Source organism: Hyperolius riggenbachi, chromosome 4 (assembly GCF_040937935.1).
Source record: "Hyperolius riggenbachi isolate aHypRig1 chromosome 4, aHypRig1.pri, whole genome shotgun sequence".
NCBI classification, from domain to species: domain Eukaryota; kingdom Metazoa; phylum Chordata; class Amphibia; order Anura; family Hyperoliidae; genus Hyperolius; species Hyperolius riggenbachi.
In genome coordinates, this window is record NC_090649.1 from 42,282,032 (window position 1) to 42,304,371 (window position 22,340).

Genomic DNA, 22,340 nt, shown 5'->3' on the forward strand with positions numbered 1-22,340 from the left:
TAGGCAGAGCTCCTCCAAAACGATTACAAACCATCACCAGGCCATCACTTCCTCTTTCACATGCCACTCCCCACTCCCTTTGCTAACAAACGAAAATGTCATCTCAGCTTTCCCCTTCACTTTTACTCACACAACCTCTTTTAACAACTTTTCAGCAAAAGTGCTTCACCACCCCAAGAAAGAGAAAAACACTCCTTCTTACAATCTTACTCATCTTTCCTATACTACTTTTCTTATCTGCTTTTCCCAGATTTCCGTTGGCTTTACTCCAGTCCTTTTGTCAAGGAGAGACTTACAATCAATCACTTGACAAAGAACAACCACCTGAAAGATACTCATTCTCGTATGCCTGGTGCACACCATGCAATTCCCCATCAGATAGATGGGCCGATAGATCCTTTCCGACAGACACGATCGGATTTCCGTTCGGATTTCCGATCACTACTATGCAAATCCATCAGAAAAACGATCGGAAATCAGATCGGACCTGCCGGAAATCATCTGTTCGACCCATCTATCTGACAGGCATTGGTATGGTGTGTATTAGGCTTTGCACTCCAAAGGTGCTCACATAGCAGTATGAGGAGGGCACTCTGCACACGGCCTGAGATTTAGCTGAGAGGATTGAAAAAAAGGAAGCTGCTCTTTCCCTTAACTTGTTTTTAGATGAGGTACTTCCCAACAAAAGTTACAAACCAAAAAGCCTTTCAGTCCCGGCAAGCAAAAAAAGTGGTTGCTTTCATTTGACTTAAGTTTGTTACTACTTTTTTTTCTGTACTTTTAGTATGTTTTCTTAATTGCTAGGTGCTGGGAAAGCAAGTTGTAGGTAAGCTGACACAACATCTCAACATCTACTGTGAGAAAACTCAGGACAAAAGTAGAATGAATGAGGGCCTAGAGAGAACGCTCCAAATTTGAGCAAGGCCCTGAGTAGAGTGCAAAGACAACAAGGCAAAAAGTTGTAAAACAACACCAGATGAGCAGATGCTGCTGACTTGGCATTTCCGAGGCTTTTCTAGACAGTTAAAAAGAAGCCTAATAGGTGAGTACTGGAGAGGGAGAGATGCTGCACGTCACTGGCACTGCTAGAAGACATGCAAGGCCTTTGGGCACGCAAGTGTCCCAAGGCTGCTTTAACTTGTGTGTCTTAGAGTCATGTTTGCTGGGTACTAGGGTCCCTCTTCTCGACTGTCAGCCAGCACTGTGGCCAAGTGCCACGGTGACTCTTGCAAATGTCCTTAAATGGCTTCTGGCCTGCAGAGATGTCTTAAGCTTGAGAAGTGCAAAGTGTGGAGGTGTGCCAAAATCCTAGCATTTGCATTGGCCGGGAATCGAACCCGGGCCTCCCGCGTGGCAGGCGAGAATTCTACCACTGAACCACCAATGCCTTGCCCTGTTGCTCAGTGCTGAAAAACGTGGCCAGCCAAATCAGGCCATACAAGATTGCCTTCTTCTGTGCGGATGGCAAAGGTGAGGCTGGCGCCATTTTGCAATTTTTGACATTTCAGCTCAAGCAAGCAAGCCCGGCTAGCTCAGTCGGTAGAGCATGAGACTCTTAATCTCAGGGTCGTGGGTTCGAGCCCCACGTTGGGCGATCAAAGCTTCTCCTTTTACTTTCTACTAGGCAGAGCTCCTCCAAAACGATTACAAACCATCACCAGGCCATCACTTCCTCTTTCACATGCCACTCCCCACTCCCTTTGCTAACAAACGAAAATGTCATCTCAGCTTTCCCCTTCACTTTTACTCACACAACCTCTTTTAACAACTTTTCAGCAAAAGTGCTTCACCACCCCAAGAAAGAGAAAAACACTCCTTCTTACAATCTTACTCATCTTTCCTATACTACTTTTCTTATCTGCTTTTCCCAGATTTCCGTTGGCTTGACTCCAGTCCTTTTGTCAAGGAGAGACTTACAATCAATCACTTGACAAAGAACAACCACCTGAAAGATACTCATTCTCGTATGCCTGGTGCACACCATGCAATTCCCCATCAGATAGATGGGCCGATAGATCCTTTCCGACAGACACGATCGGATTTCCGTTCGGATTTCCGATCACTACTATGCAAATCCATCAGAAAAACGATCGGAAATCAGATCGGACCTGCCGGAAATCATCTGTTCGACCCATCTATCTGACAGGCATTGGTATGGTGTGTATTAGGCTTTGCACTCCAAAGGTGCTCACATAGCAGTATGAGGAGGGCACTCTGCACACGGCCTGAGATTTAGCTGAGAGGATTGAAAAAAAGGAAGCTGCTCTTTCCCTTAACTTGTTTTTAGATGAGGTACTTCCCAACAAAAGTTACAAACCAAAAAGCCTTTCAGTCCCGGCAAGCAAAAAAAGTGGTTGCTTTCATTTGACTTAAGTTTGTTACTACTTTTATTTCTGTACTTTTAGTATGTTTTCTTAATTGCTAGGTGCTGGGAAAGCAAGTTGTAGGTAAGCTGACACAACATCTCAACATCTACTGTGAGAAAACTCAGGACAAAAGTAGAATGAATGAGGGCCTAGAGAGAACGCTCCAAATTTGAGCAAGGCCCTGAGTAGAGTGCAAAGACAACAAGGCAAAAAGTTGTAAAACAACACCAGATGAGCAGATGCTGCTGACTTGGCATTTCCGAGGCTTTTCTAGACAGTTAAAAAGAAGCCTAATAGGTGAGTACTGGAGAGGGAGAGATGCTGCACGTCACTGGCACTGCTAGAAGACATGCAAGGCCTTTGGGCACGCAAGTGTCCCAAGGCTGCTTTAACTTGTGTGTCTTAGAGTCATGTTTGCTGGGTACTAGGGTCCCTCTTCTCGACTGTCAGCCAGCACTGTGGCCAAGTGCCACGGTGACTCTTGCAAATGTCCTTAACCTCCTCAGCGGTATGGACAGAAATGTCCATCCATAAAAACATGCTGTGAACAGTATAAACGTGCATACACATCAATACTCTTCTGCACTGTATACTAGACCATTGCTTGACACAGTTTGGCAAGTTACAGGAAAAAAAAAAGTTTTAAAAATACATTTTATCACTTTTTGCAAAGAAATCCTGGGAATTGAACGCCGGGGAGGTTAAATGGCTTCTGGCCTGCAGAGATGTCTTAAGCTTGAGAAGTGCAAAGTGTGGAGGTGTGCCAAAATCCTAGCATTTGCATTGGCCGGGAATCAAACCCAGGCCTCCCGCGTGGCAGGCGAGAATTCTACCACTGAACCACCAATGCCTTGCCCTGTTGCTCGGTGCTGAAAAACGTGGCCAGCCAAATCAGGCCATACAAGATTGCCTTCTTCTGTGCGGATGGCAAAGGTGAGGCTGGCGCCATTTTGCAATTTTTGACATTTCAGCTCAAGCAAGCAAGCCCGGCTAGCTCAGTCGGTAGAGCATGAGACTCTTAATCTCAGGGTCGTGGGTTCGAGCCCCACGTTGGGCGATCAAAGCTTCTCCTTTTACTTTCTACTAGGCAGAGCTCCTCCAAAACGATTACAAACCATCACCAGGCCATCACTTCCTCTTTCACATGCCACTCCCCACTCCCTTTGCTAACAAACGAAAATGTCATCTCAGCTTTCCCCTTCACTTTTACTCACACAACCTCTTTTAACAACTTTTCAGCAAAAGTGCTTCACCACCCCAAGAAAGAGAAAAACACTCCTTCTTACAATCTTACTCATCTTTCCTATACTACTTTTCTTATCTGCTTTTCCCAGATTTCCGTTGGCTTTACTCCAGTCCTTTTGTCAAGGAGAGACTTACAATCAATCACTTGACAAAGAACAACCACCTGAAAGATACTCATTCTCGTATGCCTGGTGCACACCATGCAATTCCCCATCAGATAGATGGGCCGATAGATCCTTTCCGACAGACACGATCGGATTTCCGTTCGGATTTCCGATCACTACTATGCAAATCCATCAGAAAAACGATCGGAAATCAGATCGGACCTGCCGGAAATCATCTGTTCGACCCATCTATCTGACAGGCATTGGTATGGTGTGTATTAGGCTTTGCACTCCAAAGGTGCTCACATAGCAGTATGAGGAGGGCACTCTGCACACGGCCTGAGATTTAGCTGAGAGGATTGAAAAAAAGGAAGCTGCTCTTTCCCTTAACTTGTTTTTAGATGAGGTACTTCCCAACAAAAGTTACAAACCAAAAAGCCTTTCAGTCCCGGCAAGCAAAAAAAGTGGTTGCTTTCATTTGACTTAAGTTTGTTACTACTTTTTTTTCTGTACTTTTAGTATGTTTTCTTAATTGCTAGGTGCTGGGAAAGCAAGTTGTAGGTAAGCTGACACAACATCTCAACATCTACTGTGAGAAAACTCAGGACAAAAGTAGAATGAATGAGGGCCTAGAGAGAACGCTCCAAATTTGAGCAAGGCCCTGAGTAGAGTGCAAAGACAACAAGGCAAAAAGTTGTAAAACAACACCAGATGAGCAGATGCTGCTGACTTGGCATTTCCGAGGCTTTTCTAGACAGTTAAAAAGAAGCCTAATAGGTGAGTACTGGAGAGGGAGAGATGCTGCACGTCACTGGCACTGCTAGAAGACATGCAAGGCCTTTGGGCACGCAAGTGTCCCAAGGCTGCTTTAACTTGTGTGTCTTAGAGTCATGTTTGCTGGGTACTAGGGTTCCTCTTCTCGACTGTCAGCCAGCACTGTGGCCAAGTGCCACGGTGACTCTTGCAAATGTCCTTAAATGGCTTCTGGCCTGCAGAGATGTCTTAAGCTTGAGAAGTGCAAAGTGTGGAGGTGTGCCAAAATCCTAGCATTTGCATTGGCCGGGAATCGAACCCGGGCCTCCCGCGTGGCAGGCGAGAATTCTACCACTGAACCACCAATGCCTTGCCCTGTTGCTCGGTGCTGAAAAACGTGGCCAGCCAAATCAGGCCATACAAGATTGCCTTCTTCTGTGCGGATGGCAAAGGTGAGGCTGGCGCCATTTTGCAATTTTTGACATTTCAGCTCAAGCAAGCAAGCCCGGCTAGCTCAGTCGGTAGAGCATGAGACTCTTAATCTCAGGGTCGTGGGTTCGAGCCCCACGTTGGGTGATCAAAGCTTCTCCTTTTACTTTCTACTAGGCAGAGCTCCTCCAAAATGATTACAAACCATCACCAGGCCATCACTTCCTCTTTCACATGCCACTCCCCACTCCCTTTGCTAACAAACGAAAATGTCATCTCAGCTTTCCCCTTCACTTTTACTCACACAACCTCTTTTAACAACTTTTCAGCAAAAGTGCTTCACCACCCCAAGAAAGAGAAAAACACTCCTTCTTACAATCTTACTCATCTTTCCTATACTACTTTTCTTATCTGCTTTTCCCAGATTTCCGTTGGCTTTACTCTAGTCCTTTTGTCAAGGAGAGACTTACAATCAATCACTTGACAAGGAACAACCACCTGAAAGATACTCATTCTCGTATGCCTGGTGCACACCATGCAATTCCCCATCAGATAGATGGGCCGATAGATCCTTTCCGACAGACACGATCGGATTTCCGTTCGGATTTCCGATCACTACTATGCAAATCCATCAGAAAAACGATCGGAAATCAGATCGGACCTGCCGGAAATCATCTGTTCGACCCATCTATCTGACAGGCATTGGTATGGTGTGTATTAGGCTTTGCACTCCAAAGGTGCTCACATAGCAGTATGAGGAGGGCACTCTGCACACGGCCTGAGATTTAGCTGAGAGGATTGAAAAAAAGGAAGTTGCTCTTTCCCTTAACTTGTTTTTAGATGAGGTACTTCCCAAGAAAAGTTACAAACCAAAAAGCCTTTCAGTCCCGGCAAGCAAAAAAAGTGGTTGCTTTCATTTGACTTAAGTTTGTTACTACTTTTTTTTCTGTACTTTTAGTATGTTTTCTTAATTGCTAGGTGCTGGGAAAGCAAGTTGTAGGTAAGCTGACACAACATCTCAACATCTACTGTGAGAAATCTCAGGACAAAAGTAGAATGAATGAGGGCCTAGAGAGAACGCTCCAAATTTGAGCAAGGCCCTGAGTAGAGTGCAAAGACAACAAGGCAAAAAGTTGTAAAACAACACCAGATGAGCAGATGCTGCTGACTTGGCATTTCCGAGGCTTTTCTAGACAGTTAAAAAGAAGCCTAATAGGTGAGTACTGGAGAGGGAGAGATGCTGCACGTCACTGGCACTGCTAGAAGACATGCAAGGCCTTTGGGCACGCAAGTGTCCCAAGGCTGCTTTAACTTGTGTGTCTTAGAGTCATGTTTGCTGGGTACTAGGGTCCCTCTTCTCGACTGTCAGCCAGCACTGTGGCCAAGTGCCACGGTGACTCTTGCAAATGTCCTTAAATGGCTTCTGGCCTGCAGAGATGTCTTAAGCTTGAGAAGTGCAAAGTGTGGAGGTGTGCCAAAATCCTAGCATTTGCATTGGCCGGGAATCGAACCCGGGCCTCCCGCGTGGCAGGCGAGAATTCTACCACTGAACCACCAATGCCTTGCCCTGTTGCTCGGTGCTGAAAAACGTGGCCAGCCAAATCAGGCCATACAAGATTGCCTTCTTCTGTGCGGATGGCAAAGGTGAGGCTGGCGCCATTTTGCAATTTTTGACATTTCAGCTCAAGCAAGCAAGCCCGGCTAGCTCAGTCGGTAGAGCATGAGACTCTTAATCTCAGGGTCGTGGGTTCGAGCCCCACGTTGGGCAATCAAAGCTTCTCCTTTTACTTTCTACTAGGCAGAGCTCCTCCAAAACGATTACAAACCATCACCAGGCCATCACTTCCTCTTTCACATGCCACTCCCCACTCCCTTTGCTAACAAACGAAAATGTCATCTCAGCTTTCCCCTTCACTTTTACTCACACAACCTCTTTTAACAACTTTTCAGCAAAAGTGCTTCACCACCCCAAGAAAGAGAAAAACACTCCTTCTTACAATCTTACTCATCTTTCCTATACTACTTTTCTTATCTGCTTTTCCCAGATTTCCGTTGGCTTTACTCCAGTCCTTTTGTCAAGGAGAGACTTACAATCAATCACTTGACAAGGAACAACCACCTGAAAGATACTCATTCTCGTATACCTGGTGCACACCATGCAATTCCCCATCAGATAGATGGGCCGATAGATCCTTTCCGACAGACACGATCGGATTTCCGTTCGGATTTCCGATCACTACTATGCAAATCCATCAGAAAAACGATCGGAAATCAGATCGGACCTGCCGGAAATCATCTGTTCGACCCATCTATCTGACAGGCATTGGTATGGTGTGTATTAGGCTTTGCACTCCAAAGGTGCTCACATAGCAGTATGAGGAGGGCACTCTGCACACGGCCTGAGATTTAGCTGAGAGGATTGAAAAAAAGGAAGTTGCTCTTTCCCTTAACTTGTTTTTAGATTAGGTACTTCCCAACAAAAGTTACAAACCAAAAAGCCTTTCAGTCCCGGCAAGCAAAAAAAGTGGTTGCTTTCATTTGACTTAAGTTTGTTACTACTTTTTTTTCTGTACTTTTAGTATGTTTTCTTAATTGCTAGGTGCTGGGAAAGCAAGTTGTAGGTAAGCTGACACAACATCTCAACATCTACTGTGAGAAAACTCAGGACAAAAGTAGAATGAATGAGGGCCTAGAGAGAACGCTCCAAATTTGAGCAAGGCCCTGAGTAGAGTGCAAAGACAACAAGGCAAAAAGTTGTAAAACAACACCAGATGAGCAGATGCTGCTGACTTGGCATTTCCGAGGCTTTTCTAGACAGTTAAAAAGAAGCCTAATAGGTGAGTACTGGAGAGGGAGAGATGCTGCACGTCACTGGCACTGCTAGAAGACATGCAAGGCCTTTGGGCACGCAAGTGTCCCAAGGCTGCTTTAACTTGTGTGTCTTAGAGTCATGTTTGCTGGGTACTAGGGTCCCTCTTCTCGACTGTCAGCCAGCACTGTGGCCAAGTGCCACGGTGACTCTTGCAAATGTCCTTAAATGGCTTCTGGCCTGCAGAGATGTCTTAAGCTTGAGAAGTGCAAAGTGTGGAGGTGTGCCAAAATCCTAGCATTTGCATTGGCCGGGAATCGAACCCGGGCCTCCCGCGTGGCAGGCGAGAATTCTACCACTGAACCACCAATGCCTTGCCCTGTTGCTCAGTGCTGAAAAACGTGGCCAGCCAAATCAGGCCATACAAGATTGCCTTCTTCTGTGCGGATGGCAAAGGTGAGGTTGGCGCCATTTTGCAATTTTTGACATTTCAGCTCAAGCAAGCAAGCCCGGCTAGCTCAGTCGGTAGAGCATGAGACTCTTAATCTCAGGGTCGTGGGTTCGAGCCCCACGTTGGGCGATCAAAGCTTCTCCTTTTACTTTCTACTAGGCAGAGCTCCTCCAAAACGATTACAAACCATCACCAGGCCATCACTTCCTCTTTCACATGCCACTCCCCACTCCCTTTGCTAACAAACGAAAATGTCATCTCAGCTTTCCCCTTCACTTTTACTCACACAACCTCTTTTAACAACTTTTCAGCAAAAGTGCTTCACCACCCCAAGAAAGAGAAAAACACTCCTTCTTACAATCTTACTCATCTTTCCTATACTACTTTTCTTATCTGCTTTTCCCAGATTTCCGTTGGCTTTACTCCAGTCCTTTTGTCAAGGAGAGACTTACAATCAATCACTTGACAAAGAACAACCACCTGAAAGATACTCATTCTCGTATGCCTGGTGCACACCATGCAATTCCCCATCAGATAGATGGGCCGATAGATCCTTTCCGACAGACACGATCGGATTTCCGTTCGGATTTCCGATCACTACTATGCAAATCCATCAGAAAAACGATCGGAAATCAGATCGGACCTGCCGGAAATCATCTGTTCGACCCATCTATCTGACAGGCATTGGTATGGTGTGTATTAGGCTTTGCACTCCAAAGGTGCTCACATAGCAGTATGAGGAGGGCACTCTGCACACGGCCTGAGATTTAGCTGAGAGGATTGAAAAAAAGGAAGCTGCTCTTTCCCTTAACTTGTTTTTAGATGAGGTACTTCCCAACAAAAGTTACAAACCAAAAAGCCTTTCAGTCCCGGCAAGCAAAAAAAGTGGTTGCTTTCATTTGACTTAAGTTTGTTACTACTTTTATTTCTGTACTTTTAGCATGTTTTCTTAATTGCTAGGTGCTGGGAAAGCAAGTTGTAGGTAAGCTGACACAACATCTCAACATCTACTGTGAGAAAACTCAGGACAAAAGTAGAATGAATGAGGGCCTAGAGAGAACGCTCCAAATTTGAGCAAGGCCCTGAGTAGAGTGCAAAGACAACAAGGCAAAAAGTTGTAAAACAACACCAGATGAGCAGATGCTGCTGACTTGGCATTTCCGAGGCTTTTCTAGACAGTTAAAAAGAAGCCTAATAGGTGAGTACTGGAGAGGGAGAGATGCTGCACGTCACTGGCACTGCTAGAAGACATGCAAGGCCTTTGGGCACGCAAGTGTCCCAAGGCTGCTTTAACTTGTGTGTCTTAGAGTCATGTTTGCTGGGTACTAGGGTCCCTCTTCTCGACTGTCAGCCAGCACTGTGGCCAAGTGCCACGGTGACTCTTGCAAATGTCCTTAAATGGCTTCTGGCCTGCAGAGATGTCTTAAGCTTGAGAAGTGCAAAGTGTGGAGGTGTGCCAAAATCCTAGCATTTGCATTGGCCGGGAATCAAACCCAGGCCTCCCGCGTGGCAGGCGAGAATTCTACCACTGAACCACCAATGCCTTGCCCTGTTCCTCGGTGCTGAAAAACGTGGCCAGCCAAATCAGGCCATACAAGATTGCCTTCTTCTGTGCGGATGGCAAAGGTGAGGCTGGCGCCATTTTGCAATTTTTGACATTTCAGCTCAAGCAAGCAAGCACGGCTAGCTCAGTCGGAAGAGCATGAGACTCTTAATCTCAGGGTCGTGGGTTCGAGCCCCACGTTGGGCGATCAAAGCTTCTCCTTTTACTTTCTACTAGGCAGAGCTCCTCCAAAACGATTACAAACCATCACCAGGCCATCACTTCCTCTTTCACATGCCACTCCCCACTCCCTTTGCTAACAAACGAAAATGTCATCTCAGCTTTCCCCTTCACTTTTACTCACACAACCTCTTTTAACAACTTTTCAGCAAAAGTGCTTCACCACCCCAAGAAAGAGAAAAACACTCCTTCTTACAATCTTACTCATCTTTCCTATACTACTTTTCTTATCTGCTTTTCCCAGATTTCCGTTGGCTTTACTCCAGTCCTTTTGTCAAGGAGAGACTTACAATCAATCACTTGACAAGGAACAACCACCTGAAAGATACTCATTCTCGTATGCCTGGTGCACACCATGCAATTCCCCATCAGATAGATGGGCCGATAGATCCTTTCCGACAGACACGATCGGATTTCCGTTCGGATTTCCGATCACTACTATGCAAATCCATCAGAAAAACGATCGGAAATCAGATCGGACCTGCCGGAAATCATCTGTTCGACCCATCTATCTGACAGGCATTGGTATGGTGTGTATTAGGCTTTGCACTCCAAAGGTGCTCACATAGCAGTATGAGGAGGGCACTCTGCACACGGCCTGAGATTTAGCTGAGAGGATTGAAAAAAAGGAAGCTGCTCTTTCCCTTAACTTGTTTTTAGATGAGGTACTTCCCAACAAAAGTTACAAACCAAAAAGCCTTTCAGTCCCGGCAAGCAAAAAAAGTGGTTGCTTTCATTTGACTTAAGTTTGTTACTACTTTTTTTTCTGTACTTTTAGTATGTTTTCTTAATTGCTAGGTGCTGGGAAAGCAAGTTGTAGGTAAGCTGACACAACATCTCAACATCTACTGTGAGAAAACTCAGGACAAAAGTAGAATGAATGAGGGCCTAGAGAGAACGCTCCAAATTTGAGCAAGGCCCTGAGTAGAGTGCAAAGACAACAAGGCAAAAAGTTGTAAAACAACACCAGATGAGCAGATGCTGCTGACTTGGCATTTCCGAGGCTTTTCTAGACAGTTAAAAAGAAGCCTAATAGGTGAGTACTGGAGAGGGAGAGATGCTGCACGTCACTGGCACTGCTAGAAGACATGCAAGGCCTTTGGGCACGCAAGTGTCCCAAGGCTGCTTTAACTTGTGTGTCTTAGAGTCATGTTTGCTGGGTACTAGGGTTCCTCTTCTCGACTGTCAGCCAGCACTGTGGCCAAGTGCCACGGTGACTCTTGCAAATGTCCTTAAATGGCTTCTGGCCTGCAGAGATGTCTTAAGCTTGAGAAGTGCAAAGTGTGGAGGTGTGCCAAAATCCTAGCATTTGCATTGGCCGGGAATCGAACCCGGGCCTCCCGCGTGGCAGGCGAGAATTCTACCACTGAACCACCAATGCCTTGCCCTGTTGCTCGGTGCTGAAAAACGTGGCCAGCCAAATCAGGCCATACAAGATTGCCTTCTTCTGTGCGGATGGCAAAGGTGAGGCTGGCGCCATTTTGCAATTTTTGACATTTCAGCTCAAGCAAGCAAGCCCGGCTAGCTCAGTCGGTAGAGCATGAGACTCTTAATCTCAGGGTCGTGGGTTCGAGCCCCACGTTGGGTGATCAAAGCTTCTCCTTTTACTTTCTACTAGGCAGAGCTCCTCCAAAATGATTACAAACCATCACCAGGCCATCACTTCCTCTTTCACATGCCACTCCCCACTCCCTTTGCTAACAAACGAAAATGTCATCTCAGCTTTCCCCTTCACTTTTACTCACACAACCTCTTTTAACAACTTTTCAGCAAAAGTGCTTCACCACCCCAAGAAAGAGAAAAACACTCCTTCTTACAATCTTACTCATCTTTCCTATACTACTTTTCTTATCTGCTTTTCCCAGATTTCCGTTGGCTTTACTCCAGTCCTTTTGTCAAGGAGAGACTTACAATCAATCACTTGACAAGGAACAACCACCTGAAAGATACTCATTCTCGTATGCCTGGTGCACACCATGCAATTCCCCATCAGATAGATGGGCCGATAGATCCTTTCCGACAGACACGATCGGATTTCCGTTCGGATTTCCGATCACTACTATGCAAATCCATCAGAAAAACGATCGGAAATCAGATCGGACCTGCCGGAAATCATCTGTTCGACCCATCTATCTGACAGGCATTGGTATGGTGTGTATTAGGCTTTGCACTCCAAAGGTGCTCACATAGCAGTATGAGGAGGGCACTCTGCACACGGCCTGAGATTTAGCTGAGAGGATTGAAAAAAAGGAAGTTGCTCTTTCCCTTAACTTGTTTTTAGATGAGGTACTTCCCAAGAAAAGTTACAAACCAAAAAGCCTTTCAGTCCCGGCAAGCAAAAAAAGTGGTTGCTTTCATTTGACTTAAGTTTGTTACTACTTTTTTTTCTGTACTTTTAGTATGTTTTCTTAATTGCTAGGTGCTGGGAAAGCAAGTTGTAGGTAAGCTGACACAACATCTCAACATCTACTGTGAGAAAACTCAGGACAAAAGTAGAATGAATGAGGGCCTAGAGAGAACGCTCCAAATTTGAGCAAGGCCCTGAGTAGAGTGCAAAGACAACAAGGCAAAAAGTTGTAAAACAACACCAGATGAGCAGATGCTGCTGACTTGGCATTTCCGAGGCTTTTCTAGACAGTTAAAAAGAAGCCTAATAGGTGAGTACTGGAGAGGGAGAGATGCTGCACGTCACTGGCACTGCTAGAAGACATGCAAGGCCTTTGGGCACGCAAGTGTCCCAAGGCTGCTTTAACTTGTGTGTCTTAGAGTCATGTTTGCTGGGTACTAGGGTCCCTCTTCTCGACTGTCAGCCAGCACTGTGGCCAAGTGCCACGGTGACTCTTGCAAATGTCCTTAAATGGCTTCTGGCCTGCAGAGATGTCTTAAGCTTGAGAAGTGCAAAGTGTGGAGGTGTGCCAAAATCCTAGCATTTGCATTGGCCGGGAATCGAACCCGGGCCTCCCGCGTGGCAGGCGAGAATTCTACCACTGAACCACCAATGCCTTGCCCTGTTGCTCGGTGCTGAAAAACGTGGCCAGCCAAATCAGGCCATACAAGATTGCCTTCTTCTGTGCGGATGGCAAAGGTGAGGCTGGCGCCATTTTGCAATTTTTGACATTTCAGCTCAAGCAAGCAAGCCCGGCTAGCTCAGTCGGTAGAGCATGAGACTCTTAATCTCAGGGTCGTGGGTTCGAGCCCCACGTTGGGCAATCAAAGCTTCTCCTTTTACTTTCTACTAGGCAGAGCTCCTCCAAAACGATTACAAACCATCACCAGGCCATCACTTCCTCTTTCACATGCCACTCCCCACTCCCTTTGCTAACAAACGAAAATGTCATCTCAGCTTTCCCCTTCACTTTTACTCACACAACCTCTTTTAACAACTTTTCAGCAAAAGTGCTTCACCACCCCAAGAAAGAGAAAAACACTCCTTCTTACAATCTTACTCATCTTTCCTATACTACTTTTCTTATCTGCTTTTCCCAGATTTCCGTTGGCTTTACTCCAGTCCTTTTGTCAAGGAGAGACTTACAATCAATCACTTGACAAGGAACAACCACCTGAAAGATACTCATTCTCGTATACCTGGTGCACACCATGCAATTCCCCATCAGATAGATGGGCCGATAGATCCTTTCCGACAGACACGATCGGATTTCCGTTCGGATTTCCGATCACTACTATGCAAATCCATCAGAAAAACGATCGGAAATCAGATCGGACCTGCCGGAAATCATCTGTTCGACCCATCTATCTGACAGGCATTGGTATGGTGTGTATTAGGCTTTGCACTCCAAAGGTGCTCACATAGCAGTATGAGGAGGGCACTCTGCACACGGCCTGAGATTTAGCTGAGAGGATTGAAAAAAAGGAAGTTGCTCTTTCCCTTAACTTGTTTTTAGATTAGGTACTTCCCAACAAAAGTTACAAACCAAAAAGCCTTTCAGTCCCGGCAAGCAAAAAAAGTGGTTGCTTTCATTTGACTTAAGTTTGTTACTACTTTTTTTTCTGTACTTTTAGTATGTTTTCTTAATTGCTAGGTGCTGGGAAAGCAAGTTGTAGGTAAGCTGACACAACATCTCAACATCTACTGTGAGAAAACTCAGGACAAAAGTAGAATGAATGAGGGCCTAGAGAGAACGCTCCAAATTTGAGCAAGGCCCTGAGTAGAGTGCAAAGACAACAAGGCAAAAAGTTGTAAAACAACACCAGATGAGCAGATGCTGCTGACTTGGCATTTCCGAGGCTTTTCTAGACAGTTAAAAAGAAGCCTAATAGGTGAGTACTGGAGAGGGAGAGATGCTGCACGTCACTGGCACTGCTAGAAGACATGCAAGGCCTTTGGGCACGCAAGTGTCCCAAGGCTGCTTTAACTTGTGTGTCTTAGAGTCATGTTTGCTGGGTACTAGGGTCCCTCTTCTCGACTGTCAGCCAGCACTGTGGCCAAGTGCCACGGTGACTCTTGCAAATGTCCTTAAATGGCTTCTGGCCTGCAGAGATGTCTTAAGCTTGAGAAGTGCAAAGTGTGGAGGTGTGCCAAAATCCTAGCATTTGCATTGGCCGGGAATCGAACCCGGGCCTCCCGCGTGGCAGGCGAGAATTCTACCACTGAACCACCAATGCCTTGCCCTGTTGCTCAGTGCTGAAAAACGTGGCCAGCCAAATCAGGCCATACAAGATTGCCTTCTTCTGTGCGGATGGCAAAGGTGAGGTTGGCGCCATTTTGCAATTTTTGACATTTCAGCTCAAGCAAGCAAGCCCGGCTAGCTCAGTCGGTAGAGCATGAGACTCTTAATCTCAGGGTCGTGGGTTCGAGCCCCACGTTGGGCGATCAAAGCTTCTCCTTTTACTTTCTACTAGGCAGAGCTCCTCCAAAACGATTACAAACCATCACCAGGCCATCACTTCCTCTTTCACATGCCACTCCCCACTCCCTTTGCTAACAAACGAAAATGTCATCTCAGCTTTCCCCTTCACTTTTACTCACACAACCTCTTTTAACAACTTTTCAGCAAAAGTGCTTCACCACCCCAAGAAAGAGAAAAACACTCCTTCTTACAATCTTACTCATCTTTCCTATACTACTTTTCTTATCTGCTTTTCCCAGATTTCCGTTGGCTTTACTCCAGTCCTTTTGTCAAGGAGAGACTTACAATCAATCACTTGACAAAGAACAACCACCTGAAAGATACTCATTCTCGTATGCCTGGTGCACACCATGCAATTCCCCATCAGATAGATGGGCCGATAGATCCTTTCCGACAGACACGATCGGATTTCCGTTCGGATTTCCGATCACTACTATGCAAATCCATCAGAAAAACGATCGGAAATCAGATCGGACCTGCCGGAAATCATCTGTTCGACCCATCTATCTGACAGGCATTGGTATGGTGTGTATTAGGCTTTGCACTCCAAAGGTGCTCACATAGCAGTATGAGGAGGGCACTCTGCACACGGCCTGAGATTTAGCTGAGAGGATTGAAAAAAAGGAAGCTGCTCTTTCCCTTAACTTGTTTTTAGATGAGGTACTTCCCAACAAAAGTTACAAACCAAAAAGCCTTTCAGTCCCGGCAAGCAAAAAAAGTGGTTGCTTTCATTTGACTTAAGTTTGTTACTACTTTTATTTCTGTACTTTTAGCATGTTTTCTTAATTGCTAGGTGCTGGGAAAGCAAGTTGTAGGTAAGCTGACACAACATCTCAACATCTACTGTGAGAAAACTCAGGACAAAAGTAGAATGAATGAGGGCCTAGAGAGAACGCTCCAAATTTGAGCAAGGCCCTGAGTAGAGTGCAAAGACAACAAGGCAAAAAGTTGTAAAACAACACCAGATGAGCAGATGCTGCTGACTTGGCATTTCCGAGGCTTTTCTAGACAGTTAAAAAGAAGCCTAATAGGTGAGTACTGGAGAGGGAGAGATGCTGCACGTCACTGGCACTGCTAGAAGACATGCAAGGCCTTTGGGCACGCAAGTGTCCCAAGGCTGCTTTAACTTGTGTGTCTTAGAGTCATGTTTGCTGGGTACTAGGGTCCCTCTTCTCGACTGTCAGCCAGCACTGTGGCCAAGTGCCACGGTGACTCTTGCAAATGTCCTTAACCTCCTCAGCGGTATGGACAGAAATGTCCATCCATAAAAACATGCTGTGAACAGTATAAACGTGCATACACATCAATACTCTTCTGCACTGTATACTAGACCATTGCTTGACACAGTTTGGCAAGTTACAGGAAAAAAAAAAGTTTTAAAAATACATTTTATCACTTTTTGCAAAGAAATCCTGGGAATTGAACGCCGGGGAGGTTAAATGGCTTCTGGCCTGCAGAGATGTCTTAAGCTTGAGAAGTGCAAAGTGTGGAGGTGTGCCAAAATCCTAGCATTTGCATTGGCCGGGAATCAAACCTAGGCCTCCCGCGTGGCAGGCGAGAATTCTACCACTGAACCACCAATGCCTTGCCCTGTTCCTCGGTGCTGAAAAACGTGGCCAGCCAAATCAGGCCATACAAGATTGCCTTCTTCTGTGCGGATGGCAAAGGTGAGGCTGGCGCCATTTTGCAATTTTTGACATTTCAGCTCAAGCAAGCAAGCACGGCTAGCTCAGTCGGAAGAGCATGAGACTCTTAATCTCAGGGTCGTGGGTTCGAGCCCCACGTTGGGCGATCAAAGCTTCTCCTTTTACTTTCTACTAGGCAGAGCTCCTCCAAAACGATTACAAACCATCACCAGGCCATCACTTCCTCTTTCACATGCCACTCCCCACTCCCTTTGCTAACAAACGAAAATGTCATCTCAGCTTTCCCCTTCACTTTTACTCACACAACCTCTTTTAACAACTTTTCAGCAAAAGTGCTTCACCACCCCAAGAAAGAGAAAAACACTCCTTCTTACAATCTTACTCATCTTTCCTATACTACTTTTCTTATCTGCTTTTCCCAGATTTCCGTTGGCTTTACTCCAGTCCTTTTGTCAAGGAGAGACTTACAATCAATCACTTGACAAGGAACAACCACCTGAAAGATACTCATTCTCGTATGCCTGGTGCACACCATGCAATTCCCCATCAGATAGATGGGCCGATAGATCCTTTCCGACAGACACGATCGGATTTCCGTTCGGATTTCCGATCACTACTATGCAAATCCATCAGAAAAACGATCGGAAATCAGATCGGACCTGCCGGAAATCATCTGTTCGACCCATCTATCTGACAGGCATTGGTATGGTGTGTATTAGGCTTTGCACTCCAAAGGTGCTCACATAGCAGTATGAGGAGGGCACTCTGCACACGGCCTGAGATTTAGCTGAGAGGATTGAAAAAAAGGAAGCTGCTCTTTCCCTTAACTTGTTTTTAGATGAGGTACTTCCCAACAAAAGTTACAAACCAAAAAGCCTTTCAGTCCCGGCAAGCAAAAAAAGTGGTTGCTTTCATTTGACTTAAGTTTGTTACTACTTTTTTTTCTGTACTTTTAGTATGTTTTCTTAATTGCTAGGTGCTGGGAAAGCAAGTTGTAGGTAAGCTGACACAACATCTCAACATCTACTGTGAGAAAACTCAGGACAAAAGTAGAATGAATGAGGGCCTAGAGAGAACGCTCCAAATTTGAGCAAGGCCCTGAGTAGAGTGCAAAGACAACAAGGCAAAAAGTTGTAAAACAACACCAGATGAGCAGATGCTGCTGACTTGGCATTTCCGAGGCTTTTCTAGACAGTTAAAAAGAAGCCTAATAGGTGAGTACTGGAGAGGGAGAGATGCTGCACGTCACTGGCACTGCTAGAAGACATGCAAGGCCTTTGGGCACGCAAGTGTCCCAAGGCTGCTTTAACTTGTGTGTCTTAGAGTCATGTTTGCTGGGTACTAGGGTCCCTCTTCTCGACTGTCAGCCAGCACTGTGGCCAAGTGCCACGGTGACTCTTGCAAATGTCCTTAACCTCCTCAGCGGTATGGACAGAAATGTCCATCCATAAAAACATGCTGTGAACAGTATAAACGTGCATACACATCAATACTCTTCTGCACTGTATACTAGACCCTTGCTTGACACAGTTTGGCAAGTTACAGGAAAAAAAAAAGTTTTAAAAATACATTTTATCACTTTTTGCAAAGAAATCCTGGGAATTGAACGCCGGGGAGGTTAAATGGCTTCTGGCCTGCAGAGATGTCTTAAGCTTGAGAAGTGCAAAGTGTGGAGGTGTGCCAAAATCCTAGCATTTGCATTGGCCGGGAATCAAACCCAGCCCTCCCGCGTGGCAGGTGAGAATTCTACCACTGAACCACCAATGCCTTGCCCTGTTGCTCGGTGCTGAAAAACGTGGCCAGCCAAATCAGGCCATACAAGATTGCCTTCTTCTGTGCGGATGGTAAAGGTGAGGCTGGCGCCATTTTGCAATTTTTGACATTTCAGCTCAAGCAAGCAAGCCCGGCTAGCTCAGTCGGTAGAGCATGAGACTCTTAATCTCAGGGTTGTGGGTTCGAGCCCCACGTTGGGTGATCAAAGCTTCTCCTTTTACTTTCTACTAGGCAGAGCTCCTCCAAAACGATTACAAACCATCACCAGGCCATCACTTCCTCTTTCACATGCCACTCCCCACTCCCTTTGCTAACAAACGAAAATGTCATCTCAGCTTTCCCCTTCACTTTTACTCACACAACCTCTTTTAACAACTTTTCAGCAAAAGTGCTTCACCACCCCAAGAAAGAGAAAAACACTCCTTCTTACAATCTTACTCATCTTTCCTATACTACTTTTCTTATCTGCTTTTCCCAGATTTCCGTTGGCTTTACTCCAGTCCTTTTGTCAAGGAGAGACTTACAATCAATCACTTGACAAGGAACAACCACCTGAAAGATACTCATTCTCGTATGCCTGGTGCACACCATGCAATTCCCCATCAGATAGATGGGCCGATAGATCCTTTCCGACAGACACGATCGGATTTCCGTTCGGATTTCCGATCACTACTATGCAAATCCATCAGAAAAACGATCGGAAATCAGATCGGACCTGCCGGAAATCATCTGTTCGACCCATCTATCTGACAGGCATTGGTATGGTGTGTATTAGGCTTTGCACTCCAAAGGTGCTCACATAGCAGTATGAGGAGGGCACTCTGCACACGGCCTGAGATTTAGCTGAGAGGATTGAAAAAAAAGGAAGTTGCTCTTTCCCTTAACTTGTTTTTAGATGAGGTACTTCCCAACAAAAGTTACAAACCAAAAAGCCTTTCAGTCCCGGCAAGCAAAAAAAGTGGTTGCTTTCATTTGACTTAAGTTTGTTACTACTTTTTTTTCTGTACTTTTAGTATGTTTTCTTAATTGCTAGGTGCTGGGAAAGCAAGTTGTAGGTAAGCTGACACAACATCTCAACATCTACTGTGAGAAAACTCAGGACAAAAGTAGAATGAATGAGGGCCTAGAGAGAACGCTCCAAATTTGAGCAAGGCCCTGAGTAGAGTGCAAAGACAACAAGGCAAAAAGTTGTAAAACAACACCAGATGAGCAGATGCTGCTGACTTGGCATTTCCGAGGCTTTTCTAGACAGTTAAAAAGAAGCCTAATAGGTGAGTACTGGAGAGGGAGAGATGCTGCACGTCACTGGCACTGCTAGAAGACATGCAAGGCCTTTGGGCACGCAAGTGTCCCAAGGCTGCTTTAACTTGTGTGTCTTAGAGTCATGTTTGCTGGGTACTAGGGTCCCTCTTCTCGACTGTCAGCCAGCACTGTGGCCAAGTGCCACGGTGACTCTTGCAAATGTCCTTAAATGGCTTCTGGCCTGCAGAGATGTCTTAAGCTTGAGAAGTGCAAAGTGTGGAGGTGTGCCAAAATCCTAGCATTTGCATTGGCCGGGAATCGAACCCGGGCCTCCCGCGTGGCAGGCGAGAATTCTACCACTGAACCACCAATGCCTTGCCCTGTTGCTCGGTGCTGAAAAACGTGGCCAGCCAAATCAGGCCATACAAGATTGCCTTCTTCTGTGTGGATGGCAAAGGTGAGGCTGGCGCCATTTTGCAATTTTTGACATTTCAGCTCAAGCAAGCAAGCCCGGCTAGCTCAGTCGGTAGAGCATGAGACTCTTAATCTCAGGGTCGTGGGTTCGAGCCCCACGTTGGGCGATCAAAGCTTCTCCTTTTACTTTCTACTAGGCAGAGCTCCTCCAAAACGATTACAAACCATCACCAGGCCATCACTTCCTCTTTCACATGCCACTCCCCACTCCCTTTGCTAACAAACGAAAATGTCATCTCAGCTTTCCCCTTCACTTTTACTCACACAACCTCTTTTAACAACTTTTCAGCAAAAGTGCTTCACCACCCCAAGAAAGAGAAAAACACTCCTTCTTACAATCTTACTCATCTTTCCTATACTACTTTTCTTATCTGCTTTTCCCAGATTTCCGTTGGCTTTACTCCAGTCCTTTTGTCAAGGAGAGACTTACAATCAATCACTTGACAAGGAACAACCACCTGAAAGATACTCATTCTCGTATGCCTGGTGCACACCATGCAATTCCCCATCAGATAGATGGGCCGATAGATCCTTTCCGACAGACACGATCGGATTTCCGTTCGGATTTCCGATCACTACTATGCAAATCCATCAGAAAAACGATCGGAAATCAGATCGGACCTGCCGGAAATCATCTGTTCGACCCATCTATCTGACAGGCATTGGTATGGTGTGTATTAGGCTTTGCACTCCAAAGGTGCTCACATAGCAGTATGAGGAGGGCACTCTGCACACGGCCTGAGATTTAGCTGAGAGGATTGAAAAAAAGGAAGCTGCTCTTTCCCTTAACTTGTTTTTAGATGAGGTACTTCCCAACAAAAGTTACAAACCAAAAAGCCTTTCAGTCCCGGCAAGCAAAAAAAGTGGTTGCTTTCATTTGACTTAAGTTTGTTACTACTTTTTTTTCTGTACTTTTAGTATGTTTTCTTAATTGCTAGGTGCTGGGAAAGCAAGTTGTAGGTAAGCTGACACAACATCTCAACATCTACTGTGAGAAAACTCAGGACAAAAGTAGAATGAATGAGGGCCTAGAGAGAACGCTCCAAATTTGAGCAAGGCCCTGAGTAGAGTGCAAAGACAACAAGGCAAAAAGTTGTAAAACAACACCATATGAGCAGATGCTGCTGACTTGGCATTTCCGAGGCTTTTCTAGACAGTTAAAAAGAAGCCTAATAGGTGAGTACTGGAGAGGGAGAGATGCTGCACGTCACTGGCACTGCTAGAAGACATGCAAGGCCTTTGGGCACGCAAGTGTCCCAAGGCTGCTTTAACTTGTGTGTCTTAGAGTCATGTTTGCTGGGTACTAGGGTCCCTCTTCTCGACTGTCAGCCAGCACTGTGGCCAAGTGCCACGGTGACTCTTGCAAATGTCCTTAAATGGCTTCTGGCCTGCAGAGATGTCTTAAGCTTGAGAAGTGCAAAGTGTGGAGGTGTGCCAAAATCCTAGCATTTGCATTGGCCGGGAATCGAACCCGGGCCTCCCGCGTGGCAGGCGAGAATTCTACCACTGAACCACCAATGCCTTGCCCTGTTGCTCAGTGCTGAAAAACGTGGCCAGCCAAATCAGGCCATACAAGATTGCCTTCTTCTGTGCGGATGGCAAAGGTGAGGTTGGCGCCATTTTGCAATTTTTGACATTTCAGCTCAAGTAAGCAAGCCCGGCTAGCTCAGTCGGTAGAGCATGAGACTCTTAATCTCAGGGTCGTGGGTTCGAGCCCCATGTTGGGCGATCAAAGCTTCTCCTTTTACTTTCTACTAGGCAGAGCTCCTCCAAAACGATTACAAACCATCACCAGGCCATCACTTCCTCTTTCACATGCCACTCCCCACTCCCTTTGCTAACAAACGAAAATGTCATCTCAGCTTTCCCCTTCACTTTTACTCACACAACCTCTTTTAACAACTTTTCAGCAAAAGTGCTTCACCACCCCAAGAAAGAGAAAAACACTCCTTCTTACAATCTTACTCATCTTTCCTATACTACTTTTCTTATCTGCTTTTCCCAGATTTCCGTTGGCTTTACTCCAGTCCTTTTGTCAAGGAGAGACTTACAATCAATCACTTGACAAAGAACAACCACCTGAAAGATACTCATTCTCGTATGCCTGGTGCACACCATGCAATTCCCCATCAGATAGATGGGCCGATAGATCCTTTCCGACAGACACGATCGGATTTCCGTTCGGATTTCCGATCACTACTATGCAAATCCATCAGAAAAACGATCGGAAATCAGATCGGACCTGCCGGAAATCATCTGTTCGACCCATCTATCTGACAGGCATTGGTATGGTGTGTATTAGGCTTTGCACTCCAAAGGTGCTCACATAGCAGTATGAGGAGGGCACTCTGCACACGGCCTGAGATTTAGCTGAGAGGATTGAAAAAAAGGAAGCTG

At 45.8% G+C, this 22,340-nt stretch overlaps 17 non-coding genes across 17 annotated transcripts; 8 read left to right on the plus strand and 9 right to left on the minus strand.

The window, feature by feature from the left end:
• Window positions 1–1,316: 1,316 nt before the first annotated feature.
• On the minus strand, window positions 1,317–1,387 carry TRNAG-GCC (transfer RNA glycine (anticodon GCC)). The gene has a single exon. It is a non-coding gene; the product is annotated as a tRNA-Gly (tRNA).
• Window positions 1,388–1,521: 134 nt separating this feature from the next.
• TRNAK-CUU (transfer RNA lysine (anticodon CUU)) lies at window positions 1,522–1,594 on the plus strand. The gene has a single exon. It is a non-coding gene; the product is annotated as a tRNA-Lys (tRNA).
• Window positions 1,595–3,350: 1,756 nt separating this feature from the next.
• On the plus strand, window positions 3,351–3,423 carry TRNAK-CUU (transfer RNA lysine (anticodon CUU)). Its single transcript has one exon. It is a non-coding gene; the product is annotated as a tRNA-Lys (tRNA).
• Window positions 3,424–4,766: 1,343 nt separating this feature from the next.
• TRNAG-GCC (transfer RNA glycine (anticodon GCC)) lies at window positions 4,767–4,837 on the minus strand. Its single transcript has one exon. It is a non-coding gene; the product is annotated as a tRNA-Gly (tRNA).
• A 1,550-nt stretch (window positions 4,838–6,387) lies between these two features.
• Window positions 6,388–6,458, minus strand: TRNAG-GCC (transfer RNA glycine (anticodon GCC)). The gene has a single exon. It is a non-coding gene; the product is annotated as a tRNA-Gly (tRNA).
• A 134-nt stretch (window positions 6,459–6,592) lies between these two features.
• Window positions 6,593–6,665, plus strand: TRNAK-CUU (transfer RNA lysine (anticodon CUU)). Its single transcript has one exon. It is a non-coding gene; the product is annotated as a tRNA-Lys (tRNA).
• A 1,343-nt stretch (window positions 6,666–8,008) lies between these two features.
• Window positions 8,009–8,079, minus strand: TRNAG-GCC (transfer RNA glycine (anticodon GCC)). Its single transcript has one exon. It is a non-coding gene; the product is annotated as a tRNA-Gly (tRNA).
• Window positions 8,080–8,213: 134 nt separating this feature from the next.
• Window positions 8,214–8,286, plus strand: TRNAK-CUU (transfer RNA lysine (anticodon CUU)). The gene has a single exon. It is a non-coding gene; the product is annotated as a tRNA-Lys (tRNA).
• Window positions 8,287–11,250: 2,964 nt separating this feature from the next.
• On the minus strand, window positions 11,251–11,321 carry TRNAG-GCC (transfer RNA glycine (anticodon GCC)). Its single transcript has one exon. It is a non-coding gene; the product is annotated as a tRNA-Gly (tRNA).
• Window positions 11,322–12,871: 1,550 nt separating this feature from the next.
• Window positions 12,872–12,942, minus strand: TRNAG-GCC (transfer RNA glycine (anticodon GCC)). Its single transcript has one exon. It is a non-coding gene; the product is annotated as a tRNA-Gly (tRNA).
• Window positions 12,943–13,076: 134 nt separating this feature from the next.
• On the plus strand, window positions 13,077–13,149 carry TRNAK-CUU (transfer RNA lysine (anticodon CUU)). The gene has a single exon. It is a non-coding gene; the product is annotated as a tRNA-Lys (tRNA).
• Window positions 13,150–14,492: 1,343 nt separating this feature from the next.
• Window positions 14,493–14,563, minus strand: TRNAG-GCC (transfer RNA glycine (anticodon GCC)). The gene has a single exon. It is a non-coding gene; the product is annotated as a tRNA-Gly (tRNA).
• A 134-nt stretch (window positions 14,564–14,697) lies between these two features.
• Window positions 14,698–14,770, plus strand: TRNAK-CUU (transfer RNA lysine (anticodon CUU)). Its single transcript has one exon. It is a non-coding gene; the product is annotated as a tRNA-Lys (tRNA).
• A 5,002-nt stretch (window positions 14,771–19,772) lies between these two features.
• TRNAG-GCC (transfer RNA glycine (anticodon GCC)) lies at window positions 19,773–19,843 on the minus strand. The gene has a single exon. It is a non-coding gene; the product is annotated as a tRNA-Gly (tRNA).
• A 134-nt stretch (window positions 19,844–19,977) lies between these two features.
• TRNAK-CUU (transfer RNA lysine (anticodon CUU)) lies at window positions 19,978–20,050 on the plus strand. The gene has a single exon. It is a non-coding gene; the product is annotated as a tRNA-Lys (tRNA).
• Window positions 20,051–21,393: 1,343 nt separating this feature from the next.
• Window positions 21,394–21,464, minus strand: TRNAG-GCC (transfer RNA glycine (anticodon GCC)). The gene has a single exon. It is a non-coding gene; the product is annotated as a tRNA-Gly (tRNA).
• Window positions 21,465–21,598: 134 nt separating this feature from the next.
• On the plus strand, window positions 21,599–21,671 carry TRNAK-CUU (transfer RNA lysine (anticodon CUU)). Its single transcript has one exon. It is a non-coding gene; the product is annotated as a tRNA-Lys (tRNA).
• The last annotated feature ends 669 nt before the right edge of the window (window positions 21,672–22,340 follow it).